This window comes from Propithecus coquereli, unplaced genomic scaffold (genome assembly GCF_000956105.1).
Source record: "Propithecus coquereli isolate 6110/MARCELLA unplaced genomic scaffold, Pcoq_1.0 Scaffold210, whole genome shotgun sequence".
Classification (NCBI taxonomy): domain Eukaryota; kingdom Metazoa; phylum Chordata; class Mammalia; order Primates; family Indriidae; genus Propithecus; species Propithecus coquereli.
The window spans coordinates 537038-556776 of record NW_012146079.1 but is presented as its reverse complement, the minus strand read 5'-3'; the positions used below and the strand labels follow the sequence as shown (position 1 = coordinate 556776).

At 41.1% G+C, this 19739-nt stretch overlaps 1 protein-coding gene across 1 annotated transcript in view; it reads left to right on the top strand.

Annotated features, from left to right (window-relative positions):
* Positions 1-561: 561 nt before the first annotated feature.
* Positions 562-19739, top strand: part of GREM2 (gremlin 2, DAN family BMP antagonist) — a 108056-nt gene continuing 88878 nt past the window's right edge. The window contains exon 1 of the mRNA XM_012644409.1: positions 562-822. The gene's annotated coding sequence lies outside the window, so the exon portion shown is untranslated. The remainder of the gene's footprint in view (positions 823-19739) is intronic.

Below are 19739 nucleotides of genomic sequence, written 5' to 3'. Positions count from 1 at the left end.
GAAAACAAACTCAAGCAATGAGTGTTTTGTACTGAATTCATTCAAGATTTTATTAGTTAGGCTCTCACTTAGGTTATTAGGCTCAGCTTGCTTTTAATTTCACTGGTCTCAGTGATTCAAAACAAAAGGAGCCTGGGGTGTGTGCGCGTGTGTATGTGGTGTGTGTGTGAACGTCGGACATATCACACACAGGCTTTCTACATTCTTCACATTGCAAACCCATCAACAAAAGGAGGAAGAAGATCTGAAGGGAATGAGTGGTTTTTGCGGGTTTAGGGGATGGAGAATTTCTCTACATAAACAAGAAGGTTTGGATTGGAAGTCTGCTAAAAAAAATGTTAAGAGCTGACCACAAGGTTGTAAATCCACAGACTGGAAGGAGGAAAAGAGAAACATTGCGAGCGACTGAAGTGTGTGTGGCTGCAATGTTTGCGGGTTAGATGAGAAACAAGCGCTGAGTGAAACAGAGAAGGCGGGGTGGCTGGTGTGATTTGTTTGGTGTTCGGAGCCAATAGAAATCCCAGACGGTGATAATATCCCCATGCAGCGCCGAGAGGAGTCAGAGCTAAGACTCAGGGCTCCGTGCACATCTGCAGGCAGCCAGCCGGGCACCGCGCGGCGGGGCGCGCTCTCGCCGGCCCTGCGCTCTCGCTCTCGGATGGGCGTCTGCTGGCGGCCGGCTGCGGTCGAGCTGGAAGCGGCAGCCGCGGGAGATCAAACTTAGACCGTGCTGTGGACTATAGACTCGGAGCGAAGCGAGGGAGAGGGAGAGAAAGCGACAAGGGGCCCGAGGAGGAGGAGGCTTCCATCACGTCATTGCAGGTACGCAGCTTGTCACGACTCATCTGGCACAGACACGGCTTCTGATTTCCACCTCCACGGGCACTTCTAATGCATTGACATTGTTTGTGCCGCGGTTGGTCCGGATAGAAAGCACTGGGTGAATGTCTTGCCTGATTCGCCTCTGATAATTAAAGCTGTTTTAGCCTGTGTTTGGGGGCCACAAGGTTTATTCACCTATTGAATTATGCGTGGGCGTAAAACGAGGACCTTCAAACTTGACCGTGATCTCTCTCTCTCTCTCTTTCTCTCTCAACATCAATACCTGCATGTTGTCATGCAACCTATAAATACCTCTTGGTAATCTCCATTATAATTATGACCTATGGCAAGTTCGTATCATGTAATTGTTAGAAAGCAGTCTCTGTACATTTCCCACCTGCCTATTAGGTTAATATCCTCCTTAGAGGAATAGGAACCGCAGTGGACTTGGGCATGGTTTTGATTTTTAAAGCATATGGTCAAGGTGGATTACCCTCATGAGTGAAATATCACTGTATCGCTATGCTATGGTTGAAGGAGAAAAGAGAGAAGGGAGATAGATATTTTAAAATGTGATTGCCGATGATCCTTCCTGTGTACCTGATTTATTTCTACGTCGTCTTAAGAGTTTTAAAATGCATTTGTATTGTGCGCTCCAGGCAGGATGAGTTCCAGGATCTCACGTATTACTACATTAAAAAGTCATGAATTGGAAATATATAGTAAATATGATACTCGGAAGTAAATAGCAAGTTTTGGTTTGATTTTATTTGACCTTACGATGAGTAGATTTCTGCCTATCTTTCTTTTCCTTTCTTTATTCCTTTGAGGTGCAGGTTTTGTTTAAAAAAATCTATTTCCCTGGGATTTTTATCATGTTTGAGTTGGAATTTTGAAGATGGTTATATAACTTTAACCCACTGTGGATCACCTGTGATTACATTAACGTTGCTTAATTGAGTTCAGTGTTTCTCCAGAAAAGCCAGAGGGGACTGCATGAAGGGGTAGTTAAAAGATTGGTCTTGACTTGGGCAATCCTCAAGTACTGGTGTTCAAGCGCTCTGAGCTCCTATAAAAAGCACCTTTTCTGCAGTGGAGAACATGCACACATCGGGACAGCGGTTCAGCAGGAGAACGGCGCTGCGGCAGGTGCAGGAACAATCAAACGTTACCTTAAGTCTAAACAGCACTCTTCTCAGTGGATTCTTAGTAGATTATATCCAAACCATCCACTGACAATTCCCAATCAACTCACCATTCAGTACTGCCTGATTTTCAGGGTAGTCCTTGTCCCGAGCCATGTGTCTGACCAAGGAAGATAAGGAAGTTATAAGAAAGATATTTATTGTGTATATCACAATGGAGAATTTATATTGACCTGTTTTTTGTTTCATCAGATGAACATGTTCTTTCTGTCATTAAGGGAAATGCATACTTAGCTCTACCATGGAGTCACGAAAACTACGTATTTTTGCCCATTGATCTGAATGATTTAACAGGGTATTTCTGAAATTATGTCAGAGAGTAGACATGTCAAGTGAATATTATATTTAGAAGAGAGCATTTTGATTTTATAGATGAATATTTTTCTCCTTTCACATTACAAAGGAAACGGATCATAAAGAATTTACCTATTCAAATAAATACAAATTAATTGATCCAATTAAATTCTATTAGTAGTTGAAAGTGTGGTTTTGCATGATTATGAGCATTTGTCAATCTTCTGTAAATATAATACCTGCAATAAATTGGGACCCATTTCCCTCTTACCATTCAAACTCTAAAGCAATGTTGGACGGATGTGTTGGTAGCAAGTGAGTGAGTATACAAGACTAAATTTATTCATTTTGTATAGACTGGGAGACACTGGTGGCTTGTCAAATATAAATATAAATAATGCTTTGATTATTCATTGTTTTATGCTGTTATTCTTCATTGAGAGGTAATCAGATGTTCACTCTCTACACATCTTAGTAGAGCCAGCCAGAGCTTTGGATACCCTCAAGTTATAAGTTTGGTAAAGTTTAAACAAGAGACATGCCTTTAAATCTCTTTAAGTAAACACCTCTTCCTTAGCCCTCTTCTTCTGTTGCAAAGGAATGGTATTAGACTCTGAGTTCTTATTGATAGGGAGAGGATTGGCTTGCCTGGGTCAAGGACAAACACACCGCCCAGGCACAAGCACACAACAGAGTAGGCCAGGCACATTTTTATTCTAGAGTTGCTACAGTAATTGCACCACATCGTAGGCGTGTTCTCGGTATCAGGGTCCTTTAAGTATTTAGGAGAAAAATAATGAATTATTTCAACCAGGGAAAACACGCCCAGCATTGGGTTTAAGACAAGTCACACGGGGGACTAACAAAAAAAACAAATTGTTTTGAAGGGGAAGATGTGCAATTATAAATGAGACCTATGTTGCCATCTACTTCTTTGATTTGCTGCTTCTCTTCCTGCCACATAGTCCTTTTGTTTCTGTAAATTATACATGCTGGCCTAATAATGTGTAGAATTCATTTCGATCACACGTAAGACTGAAATATGGTCCTCAGACTCAACATTGACCAATGACTTCAGAAGATTTCACATTGCCGTCACTTCTAGCTGGGAGCATGTCTTTGAATGGAGAGCACATGGACAGGACCCAGCCCGTGGTGGAGCACTGATTTGCAGAGCAGAGTCCTAGTGCCACATGGAAGTTCAGAGGATGGAGAGCAAGAGGGTAGAAGCAACAAGGGTATGAAAGGAGATGGTATAAAGATTGACGCCCTTAAATATAAATCCAGGAGCCAAAGGATTGAATTTATGTCCTCAAATTAACTTCAAGTGTAAACTTCTGATGAGACGTCCTGAATATTTTTAAACAAACGCTCATGTGTTCATAGGCACATCACACACAGGTGTGGTATTAAAATACATAGATTTGATGTACTGTAACACTCCTGTGCACACAGGCCAGGAGAGGGCAGCATGCAAACTCTCATAAAGTGATGCCTTCTCTTGACCATAAGAAAGACTTTTCCAAATGGCTAAAAAAATAAATAAATAAATAAGAGTTCCTTCAACTTTATGTACCCTCGTCTCTCCAGAAAGCAGAGTCTAGAGTTTTAATTAAAGATACCCCATCCAAGGCAGGGCGCGGTGGCTCACGCCTGTAATCCTAGCTCTCTGGGAGGCTGAGGCAGGCGGATTGTTTGAGCTCAGGAGTTCGAAACCAGCCTGAGCAAGAGCGAGACCCCGTCTCTACTAAAAATAGAAAGAAATTAATTGGACAACTAAAAATACATAGAAAAAAAAATTAGCCGGGCATGGTGGCGCATGCCTGTAGTCCCAGCTACTCGGGAGGCTGAGGCAGAAGGATTGCTTGAGCCCAGGAGTCTGAGGTTGCTGTGAGCTAGGATGATGCCAAGCCACTCTAGCGGGCAACACAGAGAGACTCTGTCTCAAAAAAAAAAAAAAAAAAAAGAGACGAATGGATAAAGAAAATGTGGCATATATATGCAGTGAAATGCTACTTAGCCATAAAGATACCCCATCCAGAAGGATTTATTTCTGTTTTTGCTTCCAGAGTTGATGCTGCCTGGCAAAATTGGAAAAGTAGCAGCATATTAAACAGTGAACTCAATTTTCCTTTCTTTTAATTAGCTTCACTCTTTGAACCTATTCAAGCAGTCTATATGTTTACTCTGTTGGGATATAGGTGAGAGAAAGGGAAACAGAATACAAGGAAAAGAGGCAAAGAGAGAATGAGGTTCCTTGAGCTGGTTGTCCAGGGAAAATATTTATGAGCTGCTTTATCAGTAGATCCAGCCTGTATTTTAAGTATGTCTCAAAGGCAAGTTCTGGGCCATGAGGATCCATTTTGTACACTGATAATCAATAGCACCTTCAGAATTCTAGCAAATTTGGTTTCAAAACAGAAGAGCGGAAATAGCTTCACTTAGTGATATCCAGAGTCTAAGATGTGCTAAAAAAATAAGAATTAGGCATCTACCTCTTAGAAGCTCAGAGGTGGTTAACCCTAGCCCATCCTAAACCTAGTCCAGTCTTCTTAATACTCGTGGCTAATAGGCTGTGATTACTCCTAAGAGAGGAAAAGGTGAAAGGATGTTGGGCTGGGGATGGATGCGTTGAGGTGAGGGACACCAAGACGTTTGTGTCAAGAAAGAATGATTCAGGGGATGGTGGATTTTAAGAAGCTCAGGAGGCTGCCCACCACGGGCTCAGCAGCTTGTGTGCATGAATGAGGCCTTGAAAGCTCTGATCTCGACTTCTCTCTGGTGCCACTGCACTCGGCTGGGAGGTGTCCTCTCCTTGAATCAAAGCAAAGCGTTTTTTCAAGGACAAAGTTAAGATTCCTTGGTGTCTGGGAAGAAAAGAAAAAGGGAGGTCACTGTGTGTCTCCCCCGTATTCAGCCAGATTAACTTCTAGTGCACTCCCAACTACTCCGTGCTCCCATGCTGGGAAAGCTTGGATGAATGTGAGAGATTCATCCAGGGTCACCATGGAACCAAACACAATGCCATAGTAGTAGGGTATTAACAAATGAGAGAAAGAGGTCCTGAAGTCTAAGACCAAGAGTCTCCACTGCTATTTTGTAGCGTTTTTTTTTATTGTTGTTTGTTTTTTGTTTTTGATTTTTTTTAGAGACAGGGACTCATTCTGTCACCCAGGCTAGAGTGCAGTGGCATCATCATCATAACTCATTGTAGCCTCGAACTCCTGGGCTCAAGTGATCCTCTTGCCTCAGCCTCCCTAGGAGCTAGGACTGCAGGCACACACCACCACGCCTGGCTAAGGTTTTAGTATTTTTGTAGAGCTAGGGTCTCACAACGTTGCCCAGGCTGGTCTCGAACTCCTGGCCTCAAACAATCCTCCCCCCTCGGTCTTCCAAAATGCTGGGATTACAGGTGTGAGCCACCATGCCTGGCCTATTTTGCAGTTTTTAATGTAACACTTCCTAGCTCTTTTCAGATAGAGAAACTCCAGGCTCCGTCTTCTTTTTCTAGATTACTTTCCAATAATAAAAAAAAAAAGTCTAATGACTGAAGGGAAAATCTCTTTGAAGGTACCTATCTGATTGAGATGTAAAATAGGGTCAGATTATGGTATTCTGGCAGATACTGGGGGGTATGTTTCATTAAGAACCGTGTCTGAGTTATGAATGCAAGGGATTTAAAAACAAAGGAAATACACGACTTACAGAAAAGTTCTCTTGATGGAGAGTTTTTAAAGGATGTGAGGCCAAGAACACAAATATTCCCAAACATGACTTTCATGTTATGGATTAGTAGCAGTTCCAAGCTAAAATTCTCCTCTCCTATAATTTATTTAAACAGTGAGAGAAGGAGAAAAAGAGCACACTGAGCAGGGGAACACTTGACTAGCTCATATGAAATGCTAAGTTGACTTTGTCTAGTACAAACATTGTCTGCATTAAAAATATTATTTAACCTGGCTCTACAGCTGGAACTCTAAAGGCTGGAAGGAAGCTAATCTTATCACCTATGGAAAACTAGCCGCCTCGCTCTGCTTTTATGCAGTTATAACATGAACCCTGGATATTGCATTATATTTTCTAATTATAGTAGCAGCGTTTTGGGAAAATTGATAGATGTGTGACATTATACTTATAGTTAATAAAAGCCCAGCTGCACTGTAATGAGATTTCTCTGTCAATTGCCTTTGCTAGGAATCTAAATTTCATCAAATTTTTAAGTGACCTTTAATTTTCCCTTATTAATCATTTTAAAAATTAAGATTCCTCTAATATTTGTCAAATGCATGCCAGGTGCCAGATTAAAGTAGACACATTCATGTATATTAATCCTATCTTCACCATAACCCTAGGAGTTTATCTTCAGCGAGTTTTATTGATTAACAGAATTGGTTAGAACCATAACATTTGATAGGTAAGAATATAAGCATCCATTGAGTCAATTATACAGGCATGCATTCAGATTCCACACATATCTATTGAGCCTATTCGTTGTATTGTAACAATAATAATAATAACAACAAAAAATATTATCATTGTTTTTACTAGCATAGTCCTTTACATTATGTTTTCACATACATTTTTGCACTTAATTCCTGTATAAGTCACTTATTCACACATGCAAAAACAATAACAACAAACATTTTTCTATAGCACTAGTCCATCACTAAATGGTTGAAATTATGTATATGATTTCAGTCTTGACTGGATGAATATTGATTGATTTGGGTTCATATCCATAGGAGTGCATTTGATCATATGTTTATGATCTATGTGGTAGACTATAAACAGATGAAAAATATTCACCCTCAAGCCTAACCACTTGAGAGCAAAATAGATCTGTGTCAATTTTAACCCCTCTGCTAAGGGCTCGCTCAGTGTTTGGTTGGCCACATCCTCTGGCCTACACAGACCACCCTTCATTGTTCCTTTTGAACATTTTGGAATGATACAAAAATGCATAGTTTCAGACATACATATTCAAGACTTCAACTTGACAAATAATATGGAAAATACACTTAAGGTATCTCACTTCTATGAACTCAGAATATAAACTTTGGAGAAGCAGACAAGAAACATCAATTTGTTACAGAGGTTCAAAAACTTTAAACACACACATCTATCATAGGCTGAACAAAAAATAAACTCGGTCTTTTGTCCTGGGAATTTTTTTTCTTCGTATTTCCTTGTGTTATTTATCTCTTGTGTTACAGGTCCCCAACTGTTCAAAATGATCATTTCAGTGAGAAAATCAAGCCGTCATTAAAAATCAGTTAATTATCCTTAAGAAAAAAACTTACTGCTTAGACTGTATAATATTAAATCAACCATTTTGACAATTTTTTTTTCCCCAAGTGAAAGAAAACTTCCTCGTTATTAGAGAGGATGCCAAAGTGTTCCTGTGAGTTCATCCTTCCTTCCCCTGGGATTATGCGGGATGGTCTTGACAATTTGGAATGCATGCTGACTTTCCGGGCTCATTGCTTTAGTTTGGAAAGTAACAAATTCTTGCTTATGCAAAGAAAAGTGATAAGGTTACTGAAAATTCTGTCAGTTTTGGATTAGATTTAATTTAGAAGAAACAGGAGAGTTTAAGAGGATTAGTTTGCTCTATGTGGTTTTCAGAGGGCAAGTTTTAAAAAATCTCTATAATAGAGTTCTTTACTTTGGGGGTCTTTGAGAATTCAGGGGAGTCTGTGAACTTGCATGGGAAAAAAATTGCATCTTGATTTCCACTAATCTGTAACTGAAACGTCACATTTCCTTTAGTTATGAATGTGAGTAACAAACCACAGTAGCATTGGCAGGACCGTGGCTTTGTCACCAATAGAAATCAAAGCTATTTTCATATCACATTACAGTTGATATAGATGTCTCAAGACATCACTTACACTTATCACTTATCAAAATTATGGAAGTTAGATATCTACTTCCAGATCTTATTTAGTATATTATAAAGAAGACCATATAATTGTATATCATACTTTTGTCATATATATACACCACATATACATGTAGATAGCTTATATAAAAATAGTTTCCTTTGTAATATTATATACTTTCCAGATTTTAAAATACTATTCTGGCCAGGCACAGTGGCTCACACATGTAATCCCAGCCCTTTTGGAGGCTAAGGCAGGAGAACTGCTTGAGGCCAGGGGTTTGAGACCAGCCTAGGCAACACAGCAAGACTCTATCTCTCCAAAAAATTTAAAAAATTAACCCAGCGTGGTTGCATGCACCTGTAGTCCCAGCTACTCAGGAGGCTGAGGCAGGAGGATCACTTGGGCCTGGAAGTTAGAGGCTGTAGTGAGCTCTGATTGTGCCACTGCATTCCAGCCTGGGCGACAGAGAGAGACCCATCTTGAAAAAACAAAAACAAAAAACAGGCTGGGTGCAGTGGCTCACACCTGTAATCTTAGCACTTTGGGAGGCCGAGGCAGGATGATTGCTTGAGCCTAGGAGTTTGAGACAAACCTGGGCAACATAGAGAGACTCGTCTCTATTAAAGAAACAAAACCAAAAAAACATTATTCTGAGAAGGAGTCATTAGTCTTCATCAGACTTAATGGTGGTCCAGGGGGAGAAAAATGGAAAAGTCTCCGCTCAATAGGGCAGTATATTTGGCTTAATGGAGACTTTTCTAATGCCAGAAGTTGTCCCTAATGGAACCGGTCACCATGTGAGTGAAGTTGGTGCTGGAGGAGGGGATGGGTGGCATGCGATCGAGAGGAGTCATGCATCAGATGCGGAGCTGGACCAGGGTGGTACCAGCCAACACCGAGGCTGTGTATGCTCAAGACAAAGAGAAGAACTACATCTCTTTCCTCTACTTGCATTTGCTCTAGTTTGAGCCAAATGACTTCTGCCAAGAAGGAAGTGTCCCTGAGGGCACACCTCATGCCACATACTTTTGTATTTGGAACTGGATGGTCTCAAACATCCGTAATTACTTATTGGATGAGTGAGTTGGGTGGCTCGAGGCCACAGTTAATGATCAGGTCTGGCAGGTACCCTGGAGAGTCAGAGCCTGTGGGCATGGGGTTGCTATTCATAGCGCCTACTGCACTGGGGTTCTCCTTTCAGGCTCTTTTCTCCTCTGCTGTGCTGTGAGCTCTTTAGGGGATGATTATTTTCATCTTTATGTCTCTGGTATGTTACATGGTACCTGAATCATGATGCTTAATGTTTGGCAAATGAATGAATGAATGCCCCTGTAGAGGTCACTATTGTTACAGAACCACTAGCCCCATTTTTAAAAAATAAATAAAGGAAGAAAGAAAAATATGAGAAGAAATACTTCTGACTTTACTCAGTTTAAGTATCATCATGGATGGGGTCATAATTTTAAATTCTGGGCCATCAAGTACCCAAATAAAAACCTCAGAAAATAATCCTGTTAATGGTAAGACAAGCAACCTCTCTCCTGTTCAACTTAATGGAAGTGTTGACAGCAAATAGCTTTTAGGATTGCTGGGACCTTGGCAGGCTCTGAAAATTTCTAGGGAGGTAAAATGTTTTATTTGGGACCTAAGCTGAGAAGGAGTGAACTTCTCCTTATTAGAGGATGCCAAGGTATTCCTGCAAACGCCTCCTTCATTCTCCTATGGTGTGGAACTTGTCTGAGAAGGCATTTCTTTTGCTGAAAGAGAGAGTGGGGAAGGGGGCAAGGGAGGATTTACTGAGCACTTAATATATGCTCCAGGTATTTTAACACACAATATCTCATTAAGTTTTCACAACACCTTCTTGGGGTAAGTGCTATTGTTCACATTTTACCAACAAAGAACTGAGGCTCTCTGAGGTCCAGTAAATTTCCTAACTTCACTCAGCCATTATGTGGCTAAACAAACATTCAGACTGAGTATTTAAAAACTCCAAATAACATTCATTGCGTTTTTAACTGCAAAACTCCAAAGCACTGCCTTTTCCCTTAATAGCTTTGGTTTTCTCCCTTCGCATTGGCTTAGGTTTTATACTGGAAACACAGAGATAATAGTCCAGGTAGGTTGTGTGGGACTAGTAGTCAAACTCAGACTAGTTTGAATGCACTATTGGTTTGGAGCATGAATTTTGAAGTCAGATAAACCTGACTCCATTTCTATCCGTGTGGAGCTATCACTTAACTATCAGCAAGCCTCATCTAAAATTGTATAGGGCTGTTTTAAGAATTACATGAGATAATGCTTTTATCTCAAGCATAAAACTCATTATTATATTATTATTGCTGTTATTATTTTGCAGGCTTTTGATATCAGTGGATTGGGGTTGGGAAACAAAGGTCTTCAGAATGATATCTGGGAAGGTTTGCTAAAAGAACAGTTCATTACTGTGAATACTTTGGAACTAAGGCTTCAAAACCAATTTTGTGAACTGAGATAAATAAATTAAAATGTTTGGGTCTTAATTTTATCTTTGAAATGGAAATAATAATGATTTGGGGGAAGAGCTAATCAAACATGCTTCACAGAATCTTCGATTCATTCAACACGTGTTCATGGAGCCAGAGCTAGGAGTGGCAGATCCCCATATGGGTCATGTTTTCCAAGGAGCTTATTGCTCATGGGAAAAGCAAGACATGCATGTCAAAATAAGGTGAAAACTGGATAGAACTGGTAAAGACGTGGACAAGTAGGTGCCCTGGGTCCTGGAGTAGTAAGATGTTACTTTCAAGGAAAGCTTCCTGGGTCCTCCTGTAAGGCCTGGGCAAAGCACACAATGTGCTACTTTCCACGACTTCCTTTCTTCCTTCTCCCCCAAGACACCTGTTACGTGTTTGATGCCTTCTATCTCATAGAGTTTTAGAAGTATAAAGAAGTAATATACTTAACCTCTTTATTTTACAGATAAGGAAGTGACAGTCCAAAATGTTGCCTGTGTTTAAAGACTGCACGCGTTTGTTGTCAAAATAGCACTGGAACCCAGGTTTCCTAATTCCCGATCTCTCCTTCTTGCGACCGCACCATGCTCCCTTTCAAGCCGCCATCATTAGGCTGAACCCAAATCAACAGTATGTGAAGTGTCGCAAGACAGATTTCGCAAAGGTCCAAGGTGCAATCTGCAGGATGTGTGCCAAAGTGGGGGTGGAATCATTTTGCTTTGGGCACAGTAGAAAGATTTCATATAAATGCAGCAAAGTTTGTTGTTGTTGTTGTCATTGTTTAATTGGTATCATTTTTCCTACTGCTCACTGTAATGCTAAATGAACCCAGAGCTTGGCCTTCCGAAGGCTGAGGTTCATGGAAATAGTCCCAACCATTTCTAGAAGCCCAGCAATGCCTTCAGCTCCTGTGACGGATAAAGTACCAGCTATCGCCTTTGACTACCCTTCCCAGGTTTTCAAGGGCTGTGGTGCAATTTGGCTTATTGAAGTAACAGCAATGACTCTTCCTCCCTTCTATTTGTGCCAGGGGATTGGTATGGAGTTGGGATGGATCTTCTCTGGGATATATGTGCTCAGGTTTTTCCCCTTTTACAAACCAAAAGTGTCTTTTCTAGTCCAAATGCTTCATTTAGACTGGTTTATTTGGTCATGCTTAGAATTCCTTTAACCAACAAATGCAGCCTCTGGACAGGATTCAGGGACAGAAACGAGTCTGTGTCTATCTAAAACTTTTTTCCTTTCGTTTGTCAGAGGAAAGTCACACCTCAGAAGAAGACATCCTATTCTTCTTTAGCCAGATCATGTTGGCATAGTGCTGCTTCTGCTCACCTGTTCCCCTTTTATACCTGGAACCATACAGGCACACAACCAGACACCTACTTGGGACTGACTCCCCAATAAATATCAATAGTGGACACATCCCTCACTTGCTCTCTGTTGGATGAATGAGTGGATGGATGGATGGATGGATAACGTGTAGTAGTCATTACCCATGGTGTCCCCTGAGGTCTATGAGAGTCAGCAACCAGATGGATTGTTCACTGGGGCAAGTATTATCCTTGGAGAGACAAGGAAACATTTGACTCCAGAAGAGAAAACTGTAGGAAGCAGGGTATAGATCAAGCAGAGTATGTCCAAGGCAGAAAAGCCATATTCCATGGCCACCATATTTACACTTGCCATCCTACTCTAGTTGAGTTCACACGACACTGACTTTGAGTAATTGGGCTAGGGAAGATAAAACAACTAACTCCTAATACCAACTTCTTTTTATCCGAATTTGGAGCAAACCTTCTGAATGCTATTCTTGGGGTCGAATGAGTCAGCATTGCTGATGACTGATGTCTGCATAGGCACCATATGGATTTGTATAAAGGGAAGAAAATAATCCTCAGTTGTAAAAATATCTTTGGTCTTCATAAGGGTGATACGCACCCACATGTTTCTGTCAGGTGGTTTTGCTATAAACGATTATTCTTGGACTAATAGAAAAATTTCCTTTTATAGTGATTGTACATTTTCCCAGATTAGCAGTGTAGCATGCAAAATCCCACAACTTCAGAAACTCAAAAGATCAAAGGCAGAGAGGCCATTGGGGTCTTTAGACTCACCACACACCAGAACAATAGTTTGGCTACTAAAAGTCCCTTTAATGACAACAAGAAAGTGTACTTTCATAATGACCAAACTGCGCTGTGAAAACTGATATGCATTCCTAATTCTTGCATTAGATATTCCCGTTGTTTCTTGATGGTGGTAAAGTTCAAATTGTCTCCATATGATTAAAACATTGGCCAACTGAGGTTTGGAGAAGCGAGTCACTATTAACTGCAGTGGTGTTGAACTGATTTTCTGTTTCAAATGGCAGCCAGAGCTATCAAATAAACCCAAAAATATTTATTAGAGTGACTTCTGAATATATGGAGTGTGGTTCTTGACACACTCAGTAATCTCACTGAAGGAAGGGAAAAGATTTTTTTTACATCTGTGTAACCCCCTCAGTAGCTGACACGGAGTAGTTGCCTGGAAAATGTTTTTGGGGTGCGTGAAAAAATGAGTAACTTAGAGCATGTGGATTTAAAGTAAGGATTTCTATTTAGATGTAACAAAGTCACAGAGAATGCCAACAAATTGGCCATCAGCCTAGAACTTTAGTCCTGTTTTGTCAGCGTTCTGAGTTGTATATTCAACAAACATTTATTGAGTTTCTACAATGCACCAGGCATTGGGAATATAAAAAATAATAAGATCTAGTCCCTGCCTCCCAGCAGCTCGAGGCCACTGGAAGAAACAAACCTGTTAACACATATCAGCAACATTCGGTAGTAAGAGTGACCTCTGAGCAAGTGCGGCCGGAACAGGGCGGGAACGGACATTTGAACCACTGGTTCTGCTCTGCAGGGACTGTGAAGCACATAGCGTACTAGAGGAGACGGTGTGCTTATGGTTCTCAGCGGTTGACCGCTTCTCACGCACATCATCTTTTGGAGCAGTTTAGTTTTGTTGTGATTGTGACATTACGGCCGTTGTGCTGTGCATTTTTCCCTCTGGTTCCTTGAACAACAAGTGGATACAGACAGTTGTGGCATCTAAAATATCCTGCTGGTTTGCCTGCTCGTGGCTCAGGAGTCCCCTCCGGCACTCTGCGCTCTGAAAGCGCTGGCTTCTGGGTTTCGCTGCACACCAGAGACAGTCGTCTCATGCCTGGCTTTTTCCTAAAGGATCGTGACCAGAGTCATTAAAAAGGATTCTTGGAATCCAAACAAGTCACATTCAGGTGTAGTTCTTCAGAAAAATTTGATCTGAGGAAGGGAAGGCGCCGCGGTAGAGTAGTAAGACTCTCTGTTTCTGGTTTCGTGTCTGGCGTTGCCTGAATCTGAGTTCACGAGAAAGAATGGCAGCGCAGGCCTGTAGTTTCCAGCCTTTATTTACTTGTGCACTGGCCAGAATGTGAGATGGAGAAAGTGACTACCAAAAGGTCAGATCTTTTGCTTTTTTTTTTTTTTTCCTCTTTCCCAAGTATGCACAAGGAGATAACCAAATGTTTGTTTTTCTATCAGAGCCCTAGTTTGGGTACATCTACGTGACTAGAGGCAAGTGAACTGAAGTCCCCTTTCATAACAGAGGCTTACCTGGAGTGGTCTAAACTGTTCTCAGCAGCCTGAGATGGCATTAAAAATAGATTCAGTCACCTCGTTATATTGGCCAGTACACACACAAATGACCTTTGGTAAGTAGTGATCAGCACAGAAAAGACTAAGTGATTCCTCTACTGTCTTGCATTTCCTTAAGTTTCCTCTGAAAAAATATAATGGATCTCTCAAACACTGACTAACTTTTTCCTACATAACAAATATTATATGGAATGATTGATTAGATTCAGGATGCTACCTTACACTTAAACAAAGAGGATCTCCATCTCCCAAATGAATTCAGGAATGTCAATGATGCACTAACAATAATGATTAAAAAAATAATGTCTAGCATTCATTAAGCCCACATAATAGTCGAAGAACCTAATATTAATAATAACTGTTATTATAATTGCTGCAACTTAGTTAGGGTTTATTATATGCCAAGGACTGATATAAATCCTTTAGTGTATTTAAGCCTCAACAGCAATCCTACGAGAAGAGCATTATGTCTGTTCTTCGGGATCTAGAGCGTTAAGTTATTTCCCCATCAGCAAAAGTTAGGCCTTTTGCTGTCTGCCTCCAAAGCTCTTACTCTTGGTCATGCTAGACTATGACCTGGACATGTTATTAGGTGTTTTATAAACACAGTCTCATTTAATTCTCAAAACAAACCTAAGACTCAGATATTATCATTATCTTTTCCATACAAACGAAGGCCCAAAGCTACACTGCCCATAGTGGTGAGCCAGAATTCAGACTCCACTCGGCCTGACCCCACAGCACGCGCTTCCCATGCACTCGATACGCCGCCTTCAGAAGGTTCCAGGGCATTATCCTCATCCTAGATTGCCTGCCCAGTGAGTTTTCTTGTGCCTGAAATCCCCTTAACGGGGACTAACACCTTCCATCCATGGAGTATAACTTGAAAAGACAAATACTGCTGGAATATTTGAAAACTGACCCAAAGAGCCCTGGATGTTGCCAAAGTCTGCACAGGAGGAGGGGGGCACAGGGAAGAGGGTACCTGGGGAGGAGAGGGACACAACCCCGAGAGAGAAAAGAAGTTCAGAAAAGAAGCCCTGGGAATTAACGAAGAAGACATCTACTTCACCTTTGCTAAGGGCTAACTCAGCGTATATTATTAATAAATTGCTGCTTGTGTGTGTGTGTGTGTGTGTGTCTGTGTGTGTGTATGTGTGTATATATATATATACATATATATATATATAGTCATGTGCCACATAATGACATTTCTGTCAACAAAGTCCACATATATGACAGTGGTCCCATAAGATTATAATGGAGTGGAAAAATTCCTATCACACAAATCCTTATCATTGTGTTATTATTTCCTTATACTATGCAGTGCAGTAACATGCTGCACAGGTCTGTAGTCTAGGACCAATATACCACATAGCCTAGGTGTGTAGTGGGCTGTACCACCTAGGTTTGTGTAAGTGCACTCTATCATGTTTCATAGTGATGAAATACCCTAACAACTCATTTCTCAGGACATATCCCAGCCATTAAGCAACACATGACTGAATGTATGTATATCTTTATATATATATATGTATGTGTATGTATGTATGTATGTATATGTATATATATGAAGACAGAACTAAGTTTTTGTTTTGAAATTCACTGTAGTATTCCCTGACGATATTTATAAATAGATTTATGGCCAAAGAGCATATACAAACTTAACTTGGCTTTTTGGGGGGGGTCTTTCCTTTCTATCTTGTTTTGGATGTATTTCTAAAATCTCAAACGTTCTACCCATATAGGGTTATCCAATGACTCATTATGAATGACAGAAAGAGTTTTTCAGTCCAATTTTCCTATCCTCTTAGACTCATACCCAATATTCCTTCCTGGTTTATTTCCAGGAAAAGAGAGAATACAGAATGACTCAATTTTCACCCTTTTATTCTCTTATCAGCGATATTTATTGAGCATTTCTTCTGTATGAAGGACTTCAGTTCCACTCAGCGGTTGATTGCCTGTTCCCAGGATGCCTGCCAGATGTGGTATGTGCATTGAGTAGCGAGAATTTAATTTCTGGGAATCATGCTGATCAAACTACTCCCAAAACTAGGGTGATCATAAAATATATCATCCCAAACTGGACAGCTTTTCGGAGTGAAAGTGGGCGCTATTAATAATTACACTGGGACAGCAGGCAGAAGCTGGGCCACTGCAGGGCACACAAGGGCCTGGAGAACGAGTGGAGTCTCATCACTAAGGGAGTGTCAGCCCTTTCAGATAACACAGGCCTTGCAAATCACATATGTCCTTTAACAGACACTGAGAGCATCTATTCATTTACAAACACTGGGAGCCTACTCTGTGCCAGAAGTGGGCTAGGTGCCATTAAGGCTTCCCCAATGAAGCTCACAGTCTACTTAAAAAAGACACACGGGCGGCTTACATTAGCAATAGTAACAATAATAACCAACATTTATCGAGAACTTTCCTTAGGACACACGCTTTGCTGATTGACTTTTGTTCATCATCTCATTTAATCCCCACCTAATCTAGGCAGTATAATTATGCTGGATTTTCAAATCTCGATACTAGCCTCCGTGAGGTGAACTTGTCCCAGGTCTCCCAACATGTAACTGGTGGAAACAGGATTCAGGCCTCGGTGTGGGGGGTTTCAAGGCCCTTGCTCATAGCTCCATGCTCTTCTGCCTCCTTGCAGAGGACATGAAGGTACATGTCATGGTAGAGATAGCAGCCAAGTGACAGTGGATGGCAAAGCAGCCTCTTACCCCTCCCAGCCATGCATGGGGAGCACAAGAGAACGGAAAGCTTCACAAACGAGGTGACATTTGAGCACCCAGAATTTCATCAGGGAGCAGCGAGGCAGGGTGGAGACATTACAGGGAAAGTGCCAAGCCTCACGTGCCTGGGGCAGGGCAGCAGATTTCTCCCCTGTAACACCAGAACGTACGGGGCAGTGACGGAACCTATGTACTGACGGCTGCCTGTCTCTGTGGTGGAGATCAGGTGAGGCCCACAGTTGACAACATTTTCCAGGCACATAAATAGATGACCATATGCAGAGTTGTGCTATCCCGAGGAAGTGGTTTCTATCACATTTCAGAAATGTTGTAGACTTTCCATGCTCAGCATCCAGCCAAGGAATACATCAAGAAAGACTTCAGCAACCTCTATTTGTCTGAGGATGTCAAATGTTAGAGTTCCACCTAAGTCAATTTTGAAGATAACAGAAAAGCAGCATTTTCACTACTATACTTTTAAGTTTAAATATTTTTGATGCAAATATTTTCAAGAAGTATTTCTTATTTCCCCTAAATATCCAAAAGGCCACTGTTAGGATAGTATCTCATCGTGTCCACTGGTACAATAAAAAGAGTTATAAGATAGTCTCTTCTCATGTGAGCTGGGCTTACAAATGAGTTGTGTCTTACAGTTCTGATCGCATTTCATTTTAGAAGTCATGGGATGTGTAAATTAATAATATTGCATTCTCCTTCCATGTGAAATTTAAGTTTAGAAGTAGTCTCAAATCAAACTTATCTGCCTTTATCCACTGACTCTTTGGTTAAGAGTATTTTTGGTTTCGATGGCAAGATGGAGCATCTTCCAGTTGTAGTCTCGGCCTTTAGAATTCCTCTGGTTGTAGCCTGGAGTGGAGGCTCCCATCACAGACTTTTATATCCTTGGAACAAGACTATAAAATTTTATAGCCAATTGTAGAACCATGGTCTGAAAAACCTATTCGAACATTTCAAATATGAACTTCATCATACGGTAGAATTAAGGGCCATTTATTTTCTATCAAAAGCATCATAAACAGCTCCCTACCTTGCAGTAAATCAGGAAACCAGATTGCCAGGGAAGGTACTGGGCCTGCTAGCTCGGCTGCTGGAGCTGTTTCAAAGCTGCTGGGTGCCTTCCAAAGGCCCCTTTCACTTCAAAAAACCTCCCTTGCTTTTCAGCGAGTCATGACTTATGACCGGGTCTGGGGCAGCTCAATCCATGGCCATCTGTGAAAGAGCAATCCATTTGCAGATCATGAGGAAAATTACCAAGCCCAACACTTCGTTGAAGTAATGGCCAGAAAATGTTGGAGGTGGGAGAGGTGGGGAAGAAGGAACAAATGTACCAAGAGGAAATTCCACCTGAATATGACACATCAACCAACATGAGTGAGTAAGCACTAGCAAAGATGTAAGATATTCTACACATGGACCGGTATGTTCCAGCGTCCTCGATACCAACTTCCATCATCAGATACTGAATAGCTTATTTAGGTGTATCTCTAAGCAATGTAACATATTTCCAGTTTTCTAACAACGCTAATTCTAATTCATTTAATTCATTCATTCAACAAGCATTTATTGAGTCCCTTATATGTGTTAGTCACTTTGCCAAGTTCGGGAAATACCCCGGAGGATTGTAACTATATGATTCATGTCTTCATGGAGCCGGTTATAGTAGCAGAGAGTGGAAAATAAATAAGGAAATAATAAATAAGCTTGTTAGTTGCTATGTAGAAAATACCAGGAGTGTTATTTTAGATTGGGTGGACAGGGAAATTCCCTTTGAGGAAATATCAGTTAAGGAGAAGCCGGTTAAGAAGTCAGTCCTAAGAGGCTGGAGGAAGAACAAGCACAAAATCCTTGGATCAGGAAAGAGCAGGACCAGGTGTTTTCTAGGAACTTCTAGAAGACAAATGTGCTCAGAACTTAGTGTGCAAAATGACAGTGGAACAATTTGAGGTTCCACTCTCAAGGGCCAGATACTCTGGGGCCACAGCCAAGGTAAAGAGCCCTGATGTTATTCTACATGAATGTTATTCTCTGCTAAAAGAATGAAGGAGTAAAACACAATGAGTAACATCTAACATTAAAAGAAATGTATCTTAAGATAAATGTTCTTAAAATGCAGATGTAATTATGACACTTTCCTGCTCATAGATCACTGTTCACAGAAAATTAAACTCCTAGGCATTGAGGGGAGGGTCCTTCTCCATCTAACTGTACACACATCTCTTCCACCTCTCACTGCGTCCCGTGAGCCAATCACCCCACTCCACTCGAACATGTGTTGCATTTTTCTAGGCTCACGCTGCTCCTTTCTCCTCCTCCCCTACTTCAACATCCGCCTGTTGAAATCCTACCCATCCGTCCAGACTCAGATTAAAGGCCACCTGTTCCAGCAAGCCTTCCCTTCTCCCTCCGCCAGAATTTATCTTTCCTTCCTCTGTCCTCCCAAAGGACTTTGCACGCCTCTTAGAGTGCTTACCGCACTCTGCCTTGAACTATACCTATTTATGCACATCACTGTCCCCCGTGAGTACCACCTGCCAAAGATCAACTAGATGGCAATTATCAGTCTATGATCCCATATAGTGCCTCGTGGAAACAA